This window comes from Haliotis rufescens, unplaced genomic scaffold (genome assembly GCF_023055435.1).
Source record: "Haliotis rufescens isolate VD_foot unplaced genomic scaffold, xgHalRufe1.0.p SCAF_6, whole genome shotgun sequence".
In the NCBI taxonomy this organism is placed as follows: domain Eukaryota; kingdom Metazoa; phylum Mollusca; class Gastropoda; order Lepetellida; family Haliotidae; genus Haliotis; species Haliotis rufescens.
Genome location: NW_025964334.1, coordinates 59,327,216 through 59,343,063, shown reverse-complemented (window position 1 = coordinate 59,343,063; position 15,848 = coordinate 59,327,216).

The following is a 15,848-nucleotide window of genomic DNA, read 5'->3' as shown; positions in this document are numbered from 1 at the left end:
AAAATAAATCCCTCAGTCCCCCCCCCCCCCCCATAATGAAGAAGATAACATAACGAATCACACACACACGCACACGCACACGCACACGCACATACACACACACACATACACACACACACATAGAGACACTAACACACACAAACACACACACACACACACACACACACACACACACACTCGTGCTATCGCTTTCTCTCCTCGTGCTATCGGTTTCTTGTCTCGTGCTATCGCTTTCTCTCCTCGTGCTATCGCTTTCTCTCCTCGTGCTATCGCTTTCTCGTCTCGTGCTATCGGTTTCTCTCCTCGTGCTATCGGTTTCTTGTCTCGTGCTATCGCTTTCTCTCATCGTGCTATCGCTTTCTCTTCTCGTGCTATCGCTTTCTCTCCTCGTGCTTTCGGTTTCTCGTCTCGTGATATCGCTCTCTCACCTCGTGCTATCGCTTTCTCTCCTCGTGCTATCGCTTTCTCTCCTCGTGCTATCGCTTTCTCACCTCGTGCTATCGCTTTCACGTCTCGTGCTATCGCTTCCTCTCCTCGTGCTATCGGTTTCTCGTCTCGTGCTATCGCTTTCACGTATCGTGTTATCGCTTAATCGCGGCCGTAATTAAAGGCGAGAAAAAGCGATGTCCCCTCTCGGCCTCCATACCTTTCCATTGAAAGGCGACATCATTAACCTAACGCGACAGTTGCTCAATGCCGAGAACGGTGTGATGATAACGGTGCATCTCCCTCGGCGAGATGTGAATGGGTATCCTGGGGTGACGCGTTGTGTGTAAACATATTACTTGTGTTCCATACTACACTACACGACCCTCGCAGTTATGCTCCCGTCATATTCAATACGAAAAAAATAACAAGGTTCAAATGTGGGAACAAACAAAATGTACGAGGTTTTCAGGTTTTAGGTCGGTTTTTAGCTTCGGTTAAGGGATTTTAGTGTGTGTGTGTGTGTGTGTGTGTGTGTGTGTGTGTGTGTGTGTGTGTGTGTGTGTGTGTGTGTGTGTGTGTGTGTGTGTGTGTGTGTGTGTGTGTGTGTGGCTGCTTGTACTAGTCCGGACTGACTAGCGCACTGAGATACCATGTCGCAGTTTTAACATGAATAGGTGAGGTGAGGTGAAATGGGATTTAACGTCGCGTCCAAGATTATTGCACTTATATAGCGACGTGCATGTACGTGTGTGTGTTTGTGTGGCTGCTTGTACTAGTCCGGACTGATGCCGATGTATAGTGCTAGCTGACTGAGATACCATGCCGCAGTTTAACATGAATACCCCACTCAGACACAGTATACTGACTCCGAGCCGACCAGTCCTTGTTTTTAACCCCTTAATGCCGAGCGACAGACAGGGTAACAACAAGTACCATCTTTTAACGTCTTTTGGTATGACGCGGCTGGGGAACGGACCCCGGACCTTCCGCTCTCCGGGCGGACGCTCTACCACTAGACCACGGAGGCGGTCGTCGGTTTCAAGAAGAAACAACAGAAAAATCGAAGCTTTATAGCTGTAAATCCATATTTCTCAACATATACTTGCACTTAGCAGATGAACATTAGCACTAGTGGGATGAGTGTGTGAGTGAGTTGGGTTTAACGCCGCTTTTAACAGTATTCCAGTCATATCAAGACGTGTCAGCTTAATGTGGGAGGAAAGCCCGAAGTGATGCAGGTCTCAGACGTTTACCACTTCGGCGAAACCCACGAGCACGATATGGTGCTGATAAACCTAGAAACATAATCGGGGCGAACCGGGATTCGAACCCAATTCGAAAACAATTGTGTTTAACGCCATTTCGAGCACTATTTGAATTGAGTCACGACATGACAGCTTAATAGCCCTATTTACACTGACCACTTCGGTGAAACGCACGAGCGCGGGGATGGTGCCGAGAAAACACGGATCTTAATCAGAGCGATTCGAACCCACGATTATAGGATCCCGGGTCAACACAGCGAATTGTGGCGCTTTGGGCGACTAGGCTCCCGCCGCACGTGAGAAGTAACAGTGAATCAGTTAGTCCGAGAAGCGCCGTATAAATGACTGACCACTGCCCACTTGGTTTGACACTGCGGTTCAGGATGGCTACTGTATCAGATTCACATGGATTATCTCCCTTGAGTTGTTTGTCGGCATGGTGATCAGGTTAATGTGGTTGTAAAAGCTTCCTTTGATTTCACCCCGTGTCACAGAGATCAGGTCGATTAAACATGGTACAGGTGAGTTAATGTCTTTAATGAAGTTCAAACAGGACTTGTATACAAGAATCATGCCTTGTGGTATGATGGGGTTCCTGTCATCGCCAGGGATATAATGTATTGTATGTTCCTCTTACATGCAACATATACGAGAGATTGCATAGAGAATATATAGAACATATTTATAGTACACCTAGAAATAAACATCTAAAACTGTTAGGTACTTCAATAGACAACATTGGTTACAAGTGTACTGTAGTGTATGGATACTGGCTACTGTACATATCCACGTCAGGTGTCACGGTCTGGCTACCGTACAGGTACATATCCACGTGCAGTGTCACGGACTGGCTACTGTACATGTCCACGTGCAGTGTCACGTTCTGGCTACTGTAATATCCACGTGCAGTGTCACGGTCTGGCTACTGTACATATCCACGTGCAGTGTCACGGACTGGCGACTGTACATATCCACGTGCAGTGTCACGGACTGGCGACTGTACATATCCACGTGCAGTGTCACGGTCTGGCTACTGTACATATCCACGTGTAGTGTCACGGACTGGCGACTGTACATGTCCACGTGCAGTGTCACGGACTGGCGACTGTACATATCCACGTGCAGTGTCACGGTCTGGCTACTGTACATATCCACGTGCAGTGTCACGGACTGGCGACTGTACATGTCCACGTGCAGTGTAACGGTCTGGGTACTGTACATATCCACGTGCAGTGTCACGGTCTGGCTACTGTACATATCCACGTGCAGTGTCACGGTCTGGCTACTGTACATGTCCACGTGCAGTGTCACGGACTGGCTACTGAACATGTCCACGTGCAGTGTCACGGACTGGCGACTACATGTTCACGTGCAGTGTCATGGACTGGCGACTGTACATGTTCACGTGCAGTGTCACGGACTGGCTACTGAACACGTCCACATGCAGTGTCACGGACTGGCTACTGTACATGTCCACGTGCAGTGTCACGGACTGGCTACTGTACATGTCCACGTGCAGTGTCACGGACTGGCTACTGAACACGTCCACATGCAGTGTCACGGACTGGCTACTGTACATGTCCACGTGCAGTGTCACGGACTGGCTACTGAACATGTCCACGTGCAGTGTCACGTTCTGGCTACTGTACATGTCCACGTGCTGTGTCACGGACTGGCTACCGTACATGTCCACGTGCAGTGTCACGGACTGGCTACTGAACATGTCCACGTGCAGTGTCACGGTCTGGCTACTGTACATATCCACGTGCAGTGTCACGGACTGGCTACTGAACATGTCCACGTGCAGTGTCACGGTCTGGGTACTGAACATGTCCACGTGCAGTATCACGGTCTGGGTACGTGTATGTGGTACGTGTGTGACGGTCTGGGTACTGTTCATGTCCACGTGTGTGTGACGGTCTGGGTACTGTTCATGTCCACGTGCAGTGTCATGGTCTGGCTACTGTCGACGTCCTGGCGTGTGTGACGGTCTAGCTACTGTATATGTCCACGTGCAGTGTCACGGTCTGGCTACTGTACAGGTACATTGAGTCACACGACGATCAGCCTTGATATTCTCACGCAGTTTTTCCTGTAAGGCTTAGCATAATACTGATAATTAATGGTCGGATGGTATAGATTATTTCTTCGGTATGATTCCTTTGGAATCAAAGCAAACGCACGCCATGGTCTTACCAGCTAACGGAGAAGACCTCGCCTTTTTTGCAGGAGAAGGAGACGTTAATTGTTTCCACCGCCTTGACTGTTGTTTAGACTCTGGCCGGTAGGGAGAACCCATGACTGCTCCATGGCTACTCAAATCAGGACATCAGCAGTGTCTTTTGCAAAACGACGTACATTCTCACGAGAGACGATGAAACTGGAACATATCTGACCTTGGAACCCAGTACACTGAAAGCTTTGTCTTGTACAGTTCATTCCTCAGAAAGCTATCAACACTCACGAGTATTGTTTGTATTGGCTATGTGACGTGTCGTGAGTCGTCAAACAGTCGTAATGGCATCAGGTATTTTATCATCACGTTCCTTGTGGTGGCAGTTGTAGGTCCTCGACATGGGTACAATGTGTGAAGCTCATTTCTGGTGTCCCCCGACGTGATATTACAATACTCACTCACTCCCCTCCTCTTCAAATGAAGGACACAAAATCAAATAATGAAATTCATCACCTATGTCATACAATTGGGAGAGTGAGCATTTTCTTCTAGATAATGGTATTTTCCTTTCAACTGGTAAATTGTGATTGGATTTTCTAAACATAAGGAAACTTCTCCCAACGTTTCCATCTGTGTTAGTTAAATAGTTTTCAAAACTTAAAGTCATTATTTACAATTCTATACATGGACCCTTTGGAAGATTTATCTGTTGCAGGTATCCAGGATTGTCATTGTTGAATATCATGTAGTTTATCTATACTATACTATATGTTTGGATTGCCTTGACTTTGAAGACTTTGTGATATCCATACGTCACTAAGGCCGAGTTCGTCAAGCATTCATTTCATGCATGTCATCCATTTATGTTTCCATGTTCACATTAAATTATCATTTAAAAGTAATTCAGACATAATGAAAGATAATTTAGATGTTTTCCCAGCATTCTAGCCCCAAAAGATATCCTTTTCATTTTGACTACTTTAGAGAGATGCAATCTTTCAAGTTCCCCCTATATCATAAAAGTGGGAGTACTCTTGCTTAGTGGCGTCAGGTGTTTAAGAAAGCGAATGTGAATAGTTTCTGTGAATGAGATTTTTTCAAATCCCCATATTTCGCTACTATAAAGAAGAATTAGTACAACGATAAAGTCAAAAAGGCGCAGCTGACATCCAATTGGCAAATGTAATTTCCGCCCTTGCTATAGAATATTTATTTACGTTGCTTTAGTGGCTTGTTCTGATAACTTTTGCTTCGTGCTTGTAAATTTACGATGTGTTGGCAAGGTAACACCAAGGTATTTATAGAATTCCACATTTCCTAAAGTCTTTACACAAACCTTGAAACTGTTTTTGTATTCCATTTTAGATCCTGCAAAAATAGTTAATTTATTCTTGGAAATATTAGTCCTCCAACTTTTACAATGAATCTAACGTACTTTGTAAATCCTTCGCATTTGACACCAACAGTACTGCGTCATCTGCATATAATAATGCAAACATGGTTATAACATTTTTAATTCGTTCATAAAATTCATTTGATTTTAACCTTTACAAGAGTCCCCTTTTTTTAAAACCTAGATGAAATTTGTTTCAATAACTATTGTAAGCGGGTATTTATAATAGAAATTTGAAAGTTTTCCAAAACACCTCAGCAGGGTAATCGGTCTGTAATTTCTTTGGGACCCCCTTTATCCTTATATATTGGCTTAATTACACCTGTAAAGCATTTCTTCTGGGATGACACCAATATCAAGAACGATATTGAATAATTTAACATAAATATCCATGAATATATCAGTGGTGGTTGAGATATATTCGTTGATGATGTTACCAAGTCCCGGAGCTTTGTTATTTTTTAAGTTAAGGACCGAATCCATTATAACATCTCTTGTTATCGCATTGTTAAGTACTGTGTTTTCTTCCGCGCTCATAATCTGAAGGTTATCATGAACAGAAACATCCTCTGCCGTTTATTCTCCGTTAATAATTTTGAAGAAATTAAATAATATTTCACTCTCGGGTAAATTTTCATCAACAGCCTGTTTTTTTCTGTAATAGTTTCCAAAATAATCATGGGCAGTCGGGTAGCCTTGTAGTTAAAGCGTTCACTCGTCACGCCGAAGACCCGGGCTCGAACCCGACATGGGTACAGTGTGTGAAGCCCATTTCTGGTGTCCCCCGCCGTGATATTGCTGGAATATTGCTGGAATATTGCTAAAAGCAGCGTTAAACCATTACTCACTCACCCACTCCAAAGTGATCGGGGATCTTCTGTTACAACATAGTTTAATATTTCTTGTAATTTTCTTGTATACAATTTTGATTATTAAACAAGACAATTCCTGTAGAATTTACATAGCAGTTCGGATTTTGCAAAAATGCAGGGGCAGAACAACCTGCTTCAGACTCCTTGAAAAAAAGGCTACAAAACCCTTTATATGCCCAAAAGTCAAATTGTGATGATACCATTAATGATTCGCAAATTCATGTGAAAAAATAAAAAAACCGCTTATCAATGTAAATCATAACAATGGGTTATATTTTGGTGGGTTATAGCTGTGCGCATACTGCAGAGAGTTTTCTTGCCATGTGCCTTATATGGATGCAATGGACGGGGGCAACTTACTGGTAGAGAGTATGAATTGCTGGAAACACCACAGTGCTACTTCAGTAAAAAACTACAGGGTCTGCCAAGACTTACACAAAGCCAAGTTGTATTGATAGTGTAGATCTTATAACCCCTTCAGGCATACATTGATAAACAAGCTCTGCTCGTATTTGGTAAACTGTGTTGATCAATCTGTGATTTCTATTTTAAACAAATATTTATTGGCAGACTTGGGCAATACAAATGTGAACCATATTTTGACAATACATGTTGTAAATCTCCGTTTGAACATGCTGCACTTTGCCATAAATATAATTTCACCCATGTCTTGAATGATTACCTAGCTAATTGTAATGTTCCTAGTAAATGTAAATGGACTCGTCTTGTTAATGAAAAGATGAGAAATGTAGATTCTTTAATGCCTGTGAGACAAATGTGCGATCGACAGGACCTGTTAAGATATATTCGTATCAGATCAGAAGGTCAACACAGGATTTGGTAACTTTCTTTACGCTTTCCTTCAAAGTTTTATGCTCTGTCTAGTATGGTCAAAATAGGATGATCTAAGATAGAATCGCGAGAATGTCATTGCGGAACTGTTGCTAATGACATTAACAAACACATTGTTATATCATGTACACTTAATAAGCAAGAAAGAAATTAAATGTTAAAAATATACTACCTACACATACACACAGCATAAAACTTACATTCACTACCCACACATACACACAGCATAGAATTTACATTCACTACCCACACATACACACAGCATAGAATTTACATTCACTACCCACACATACACACAGCATATATTTCACATTTACTTCCCACACATACACACAGCATAGAATTTACATTCACTACCCACACATACACACAGCATATATTTTACATTCACTACACACACATACACACAGCATATATTTTACATTCACTACCAACACATACACACAGCATAGAATTTACATTCACTACCCCCACATACACACAGCATAGAATGTACCATCACTACCCACACATACACACAGCATAGAATTTACATTCACTACCCACACATACACACAGCATATATTTTACATTTACTTCCCACACATACACACAGCATAGAATTTACATTCACTACCCACACATACACACAGCATAGAATTTACATTCACTACCCACACATACACACAGCATATATTTTACATTCACTACCCACACATATACACAGCATAGAATTTACATTCACTACCCACACATGCACACAGCATATATTTTACATTTACTTCCCACATATACACACAGCATAGAATTTACATTCACTACCTACACATACACACAGCATATATTTTACATTCACTACCCACACATACACACAGCATAGAATTTACATTCACTACCCACACATGCACACAGCATATATTTTACATTTACTTCCCACACATACACACAGCATAGAATTTACATTCACTACCCACACATACACACAGCATATATTTTACATTTACTTCCCACACATACACACAGCATAGAATTTACATTCACTACCCACACATGCACACAGCATAGAATTTTCTTTCACTTCCCACACACACACAGAGCATAGAACTTATATCCACTACCTACACATAGACACAACATAAATCAAACATTCACTACACACAGCATAGAACTGACATGTATTACCTTTACATACATAAGGTATAGACAATGCATTCACTTCACACCAACAGCATAAACATTACATCCACAACCCACACATACACACAGCATAGCGGTACATTCACTACCCATTCACTCGATTATTTACAGACCGCCGTCATATACATGTAGCTGGAATATTGCTATGTGCAGCGTTAAACACCAAACAAACAACAAACTTTAACTATATACGCACATTAAATCTGTGGACGTTTCATATGTTGACAAATATCATTGAGTATGCAGCTCATAAGGAAATAGGTTTCCAGGTATGATTCTTTGACTGACGTCGGGTGGCAGGAGTACTGCTGTGCTGTGTCAGGCAATAAATATTTACTTTTGTATGCAAATTGTATGAATGGCTGGTGCTACTGGTAGGGCAGGACATGCTTACCCTTTTTTTCGCGAACTCCTGGTGTCATCACTGATTTTCAGTGGTCCATTCATATAATTTTCACAATATATTACTGAACGTTTAAATGTGTAACACGAATTCGCGAAAAAGCATTTGTCTATAAAATGCTGGATATATAATTCTCATGTGTGTGAATGCTCGGTCGTAAAGCCACAAAAATGATGAGGCAAGCAGCGGAAACTGTAACACGAGTTCAATCAAGTACGCCCAACATCCCCACAATACTCTATGAAGCCTCCTCCCACGATGCTAGACTACACACACCCCTATGTCTTGTTGTGGTATAGGCGTAAGGTGGGCCTTCTTTAAAAGTATCCGCGCGCCTTCAATGGCTGTGTGCGTCAAAACTGTTGTTTATGTGCCCTCGGTAAATAACATGAGACTGGGTGGAAGTGGAGGGTTGGAGGCTAGAAGCACTGGGAAAGTCATTGTACGTCTGTGTTGCATGTCTGGATCGGTCAACAGAGCATATAGTGTGTTTGTATGTTGTGAGTATGTTAAAGTAGAGTGCTCTTGGTGGTTTTCAGATAAAATAGGCTTCATTGGGAGCTGAGCTGTAACTGCTGAATTGATGAGTATGTATTCAAGATGGGTGTACATTTAGTACTGAATGAGAAAGTTGTGTCACTTAACGGGTTAACGCAATGAATGTATTGTATTCACCATGTCATGGATTACAGTGTATAGAACGTAGGTGTGAACGAGTGTATGATACTCCCGCCCTTATACCAGAGGTGTCTTCATCGGATCATGCTTCACCTGTAACACCTCAGCGCCTCCGTGGGTTTGTTCAAAATGACCACGGTGACTTCTGAAACTAAAGAAGAATGAAATACTCATGGCCCCCGCCAATATAACATGCCCGGTTGTGTGCAAGGCATGAGCCCTCCAGAAACCAGCACCACCGCCGTTTTCAGTCTAAGTCAATGTCGTTACTATGGAAACTTGAAAAATAAAATTTTCAAAAATTCCAAACTATTAAAAGGCACCAATTTACCACTAGACCTGTGTTTGTGCCAAGTGTGGTGAAGAAATATTGTACGGTTTTCCAGATTTGCTCCGATAAGGAGCAGTACCGCCATTTTCAGCCTAAGTCAAGACGTTGCTATGGAAAAATATTTTTTTTCAAAAATTCCAAACTATCAAAAGGCACCAGTTCACCACTAGACCTACCTATGTGCCACATTTGGTTAAGATATCTCTTAGCCCCACTCCTGGACTATTCCACTACATCATTGAGGAATTTGTCTTTGTGCGTTTTAAGTGTAGTGATTTGGCATGTAGTTATTTTGGGAGACATCCCTGGCAGCTTCCAGCTGGTGACATTTTAGTGAACTTGACAAGGGATGATGTATTATAGTATCTCATATTATTAATTTGTCAAATTGTTTATAAAATATTTATAACTTATCTGATTTCGATCGAGAGAAGAAATCACGAAATTTGAGATTTAAATGTAAATTAAAAAGTGTTACTTCTTCTCCTTTTACTTTTTATTTTCGCAAAAACTTTTTTATCCCGTTTTATCCTGTCCCGTTACCTCTTTTTCGAACATCACATAATGACTCGCCAGGGAGATGAGAATGAAAATCGCGTGTACATTTGTCGCATAAAAACATGCATTTTGTTGTTATTATTAAAAAAATGATGTTGTCGCACGGAAAAAAGGAAATAATATCAGTTTTCCAGAATAAAAGCCCTTCCGTAAGACGTTGCAACTTCTAAAACACCTATTGAATATTTTATTTTTTTAATCGGTAATTATAAAACATGTCGTGAATGCCATTGATGCCATCGCATTCGGACCGCCTCCGTGGTCTAGTGGTAGAGCGTCCGCCCGGAGACCGCCTCCGTGGTCCAGTGGTAGAGCGTCCGCCCGGAGAGCGGAAGGTCCAGGGTTCGATCCCGGGCCGCGTCATACAAAAAGACGTTAAAAGATTGTACTTGTTGTTACCCTGTCTGGCGCTCGGCATTAAGGGGCTAAAACAAGGACTGGTCGGCTCGGAGTCAGTATACTGTGTCTGAGTGGGATATTCATGTTAAACTGCGGCATGGTATCTCAGTGAGCTAGCACTATAAATCGGCATCAGTCCGGACTAGTACAAGCAGCCACACACACACATACACGTGCATGCACGTCGCTATATAAGTGCAATAATCTTGGACGCGACGTTAAACCCAATTTCACCTCACCTCACCCCATCGCATTCGTGACGAAATTATGTACATTTCAGTATTCTAAATGTCAGTTTCTCACTGTGTAAGATTTGTACATTAGAACAATGAGTTACTTTTCTCCACCGTCACGATATGGCTGAAAAACTGCCGATGTGACGTTAAATATTAACTCACTCACTCACTCACTCACTCACTTTTCTCCACATATTCACATTCTGTTTCATTTAAAAAAAGAAGAAAACAATATGCAATATCAGGTGATGAAGATGTTCCTTAGTTGACAGCAAGACAAGGAGAGCGTATCCTGCCCCACCGGTGGCATACATCATAAACACATGCAAAGTCAATTGATCACAGGAGAAAACACGAAAACATTTGATACAAGTCAAAAAAGGGAATTGCATGTTTGTCACTGACGCGTCAAATTTGGAAACGTACTCCCTATGTCTACCATGCAACGTTTTGAAAGCTTACTGAGGCCTTGAATGTTGTAACCTTGTTCAACAACTTCTGAGCAAGAGTCGTTTGACGCTCTGTGTCTTGGTAAATCTTGGTAAGAAAAAGTTCGATTGTAAATCAAAAGTTGAATTGTAGACACCAAACGGCGGAGCTGTTGTTAATATTGCTCGATACAAAGAGAAAGTTGACCATTGGAAAGTTGAAGTCATCCCTCTTCTCAAACGGTCTTGTGGAGAGCTTTTGTCAATCTGTATCATTATGCATAAATTTAAATACATGTATGATACAGATGAGAGTGTCTCACTTCTCTACCACATTACGTCATGTCAAATCATGCTTTCCTGTATTATGCCATGTCAGTCTACCCACATGTTGTCATTGCAAGTCATGTCTATCCTTAATGTTCGGCAAATATGACCCGGATTTTCTCTATTTATTTAAGTTTGTTTGCTGCCTGCACGCTAGATCATGTCAGTGAGTACTGGGGACAAGAACGCGTACAATGGACGGGGGTGTTATATAAAGATGTTATTTCCGAGCCCTTCACACGCATATTTCAGCAGCAGCAGCAGCAGAAAGTCACGTATTATCTCAGAGTGTTTGTACATCGAACAAGTTGGCATTCACGTGTTGTGCATTCATTGTGATTCAATGATACTTTCATCTCCAAAGGTGTTTGGTCAGTCGTGTGTCTGACTTAGTCATTGAGAAAATATCCCCACAGCAACATCAACAAATACCGACCTGTCGGCATAGGTGTGCATCAGGTGAGATGCACATGGGGCACGCATTTGAATCTCCGACTATAAACTAGTGATATGCCCATCCATTTTCAGGCTGGAGGCGGGTTTCCTATTTCTGAAATGTTTCACGAGTTTAATGTTTGGTTGGTTTTTGATTTAGCCACCTGAACTAGATATATAACACACCAGTAAAACTGTCTCATCTGGTCCTATCTTGAACAAAGCGTAAAGATTCAGAGCGACAGCAAACTATCACCAAGACAATATGACAGGAATGGCGACTTTCCAATAGTCAAACTATCACCAAGACAATATGACAGGAATGGCGACTTTCCAATAGTCAACTTTCCCTTTATATTGAGCAATATTCCAGCAGCACCAGCCTTTAATGTCTACATTTCCCAAGTTTTAGGTACTCTTTCTGCGAAGATTTCAAAGAGTGTCAAGCTACTCTTGTTCTCAAGTTGTTTGGTCAAGATGACAACATTCAAGGCCTTAGTACAGCTTCAGAACAGTTTGACGGGCATGCGGAGGACACTTCTACATTTGATGCGTCAGTGACCAAAATGATATCCGATGCAAGACATATTTTGACTTGAACCACACGTTTCCGTGTTTTTCAGGTGAACAATTGACTTTCCTTTGCGTGTGTTAGTGACTGGTGTCACAGGTGGGGCTGGATACTCTCACTTTTTCGCGAACACCTGGTATCATAATATTAACTCTTTCAACACCAGTCAACCAGAAGTGTTTACTGCTGGGACACCGAGTTCCCAGAGGCTCTAGTGTGATAGATGAAGCCAACATTTATCAAAGAAAATACCTGCTTGTAAAATATAATTGCTACTACATGTTATACACCATTTGAAAGGTCTGATCCTATGGTTTATAAATATGAAAGTTATGTTTTTCACATTATTTAAAATAATGCATTTACAACTTAATTAAATTCGTTGTAAATAAAAAATGTACGCTAACACGTTGTTAACATCCAGATTAAGGACCAAGGAAGCGAAAACTTGACGATTTTCGGCAAATATATGATTTCATAATATCCACGTACCTATTTCTATTTTATTTTCATTGTTTACGTTATTGGAAAATCATTTTAAAAAGAATTATAATATAGTCTCTGTCATCACCCATTTCCCGATAACAGCGACTGTCCGCTCAGTAAAATGAAGAAATACCCCCGTTTTCGAGGTTTCGTATGAATAACACGTTCGTCGAAGAATGGCATATGACACATCGCTGGAAAGCTTATTCCTTCATCTACACGCTTGTAACATCGACTGGTTTTTTTCCGTAGTTATAACAAGCGATTTCATTGGATTAAAATTGGTTTCTAATGACGCTTTCTTGCTGAAATCTGCTACAAGTTTCGTGATTGGTCAATTTTGAGCACGTGATCTAAGACAGCCAATCAAATTACAGCTGTGATACCAAGCTCGTGTTCGATAAATTACAGAAGTTTGCGAAAGAATTTTGTTAAATCGTGTTATTCTGAACGTTTTGAGCAGGAAATCACGATATATATTAAAAATATGGAACTTCGTGAATGTATCATGCTAGGTTACGAGCTGTGACAAAGATTTTTCATGTATATATTTTTGCATTAAACATCGTGTCTGAGCCGAGAATTCAAGGCGACGAAAGCCGAGATGTCATTTGACTTACATTACACGCGATCGCACGAAAAGATGAAAATAATAACTTAGATGTAAGTTTGATTACTTTTAGACATATTTTTGTTGATTTTATATATTACTTTGTATAATATATTTAAAGATTTGTTTAAAACGTCTTTATTTTCCTCTTTGACGTGTTCAATGTGGACCCCTTGTCGAAATGTGTGTCCGAGAATTTTATTTTCAATAACATCGCGGGAAATAGTGAATAATTTTTTAATTTAACGATAAAAAATGTTAAATTGAAATGGAATATGTATTTCAGACATTGTGAAATGTGATAGATTTAATAAATGAATGATATTACAGGTAGGTCCATAAAAATATAGTACTATTTTGACGTGACTACGGCTTGGCCGGATAACCGGCCTGCGGTGTCTGGGGACTCGATGCTTCTTGGCCGGATAACCGGCCTACGGTGTTGAAAGAGTTAAATAATGATTCATGAACACATAGTTGTGATAAAGTCATGCTTACCCTTTTCGCGAACACCTGGTGTCCTCATTTTCAGTGTTCAATTCATATAGTTTTCATTACTATTTTACCAATTTCTATCTTTCATTACCCATGACAACTGGATTTATTTCTTTTTGGTCTATAATGGTTTCTTTTGTTTTCTGTCCATTCAAAAGGAAACAGATTTCTTAACACCAGTTTGTAAATTTTGTACATCATTTAAAAACTTCAACATTTCCAAGAGCGCGGCGACATCTGCAAAGTTTACAGTGATGAAATTATTAACAAAACTGCGAGAGTAAGAGGTAGCCATTAACATAAATATATTCCAGCTAAAGATATCTAATGATAAACAAAAATATGAGTATACATATTGATGGTTTTATGCAGTTGAGTAATGCAATCAGGTATTATCAAGACTATAGCAAGAGTAGAGTCTAATTTATTGTTATATTTATTTCCACCAAAAACACAATGTTTTCATTAATGTGAGTAAGCAAGATTTGACCTGAAATAATGTGGGTAAGCATAAGTTGACCTGAAATAATGTGGGTAAACAAGATTTGACATGAAGTAATGTGGGTAAGCAAGATTTGACATGAAATATTGTAGGTAAGCATAAGTTGACCTGAAATAATGTGGGTAAACAAGATTTGACATGAAGTAATGTGGGTAAGCATGATTTGACATGAAATAATGTGGGTAAGCATGATTTGACATGAAGTAATGTGGGTAAGCATGATTTGAAGTGAAAGAACGTGAGTAAGCATGATTTGACATGAAATAATGTAGGTAAGCAAGATTTGACATGAAATAATGTTGGTAAGCATGATTTGAAGTGAAAGAACGTGGGTAAGCATGATTTGACATGAAATAATGTGGGTAAGCAAGATTTGAAGTGAAAGAACGTGGGTAAGCATGATTTGACATGAAATATTGTGGGTAAGCATAAGTTGACCTGAAATAATGTGGGTAAACAAGATTTGAAGTGAAAGAACGTGAGTAAGCATGATTTGACATGAAATAATGTAGGTAAGCAAGATTTGAAGTGAAAGAACGTGGGTAAGCATGATTTGACATGAAATAATGTGGGTAAGCAAGATTTGAAGTGAAAGAACGTGGGTAAGCATGATTTGACATGAAATATTGTGGGTAAGCATAAGTTGACCTGAAATAATGTGGGTAAACAAGATTTGACATGAAGTAATGTGGGTAAGCAAGATTTGACATGAAATATTGTAGGTAAGCATAAGTTGATCTGAAATAATGTGGGTAAACAAGATTTGACATGAAGTAATGTGGGTAAGCATGATTTGACATGAAATAATGTGGGTAAGCATGATTTGACATGAAGTAATGTGGGTAAGCAAGATTTGAAGTGAAAGAACGTGAGTAAGCATGATTTGACATGAAATAATGTAGGTAAGCAAGAGTTGACATGAAGTAATGTGGGTAAGCATGATTTGACATGAAATAATGTGGGTAAGCATGATTTGACATGAAATAATGTGGGTAAGCAAGATTTGAAGTGAAAGAACGTGAGTAAGCATAAGTTGACATGAAATAATGTGGGTAAGCAAGATTTGACATGAAATAATGTGGGTAAGCATGATTTGACATGAAGTAATGTGGGTAAGCATGATTTGGCATGAAATAATGTGGGTCGGCATAAGTTGACATGAAATAATGTGGATAACCATGATTTGATATAAAATAATGTGGATAAGCCTGATTTGACATGAAGTA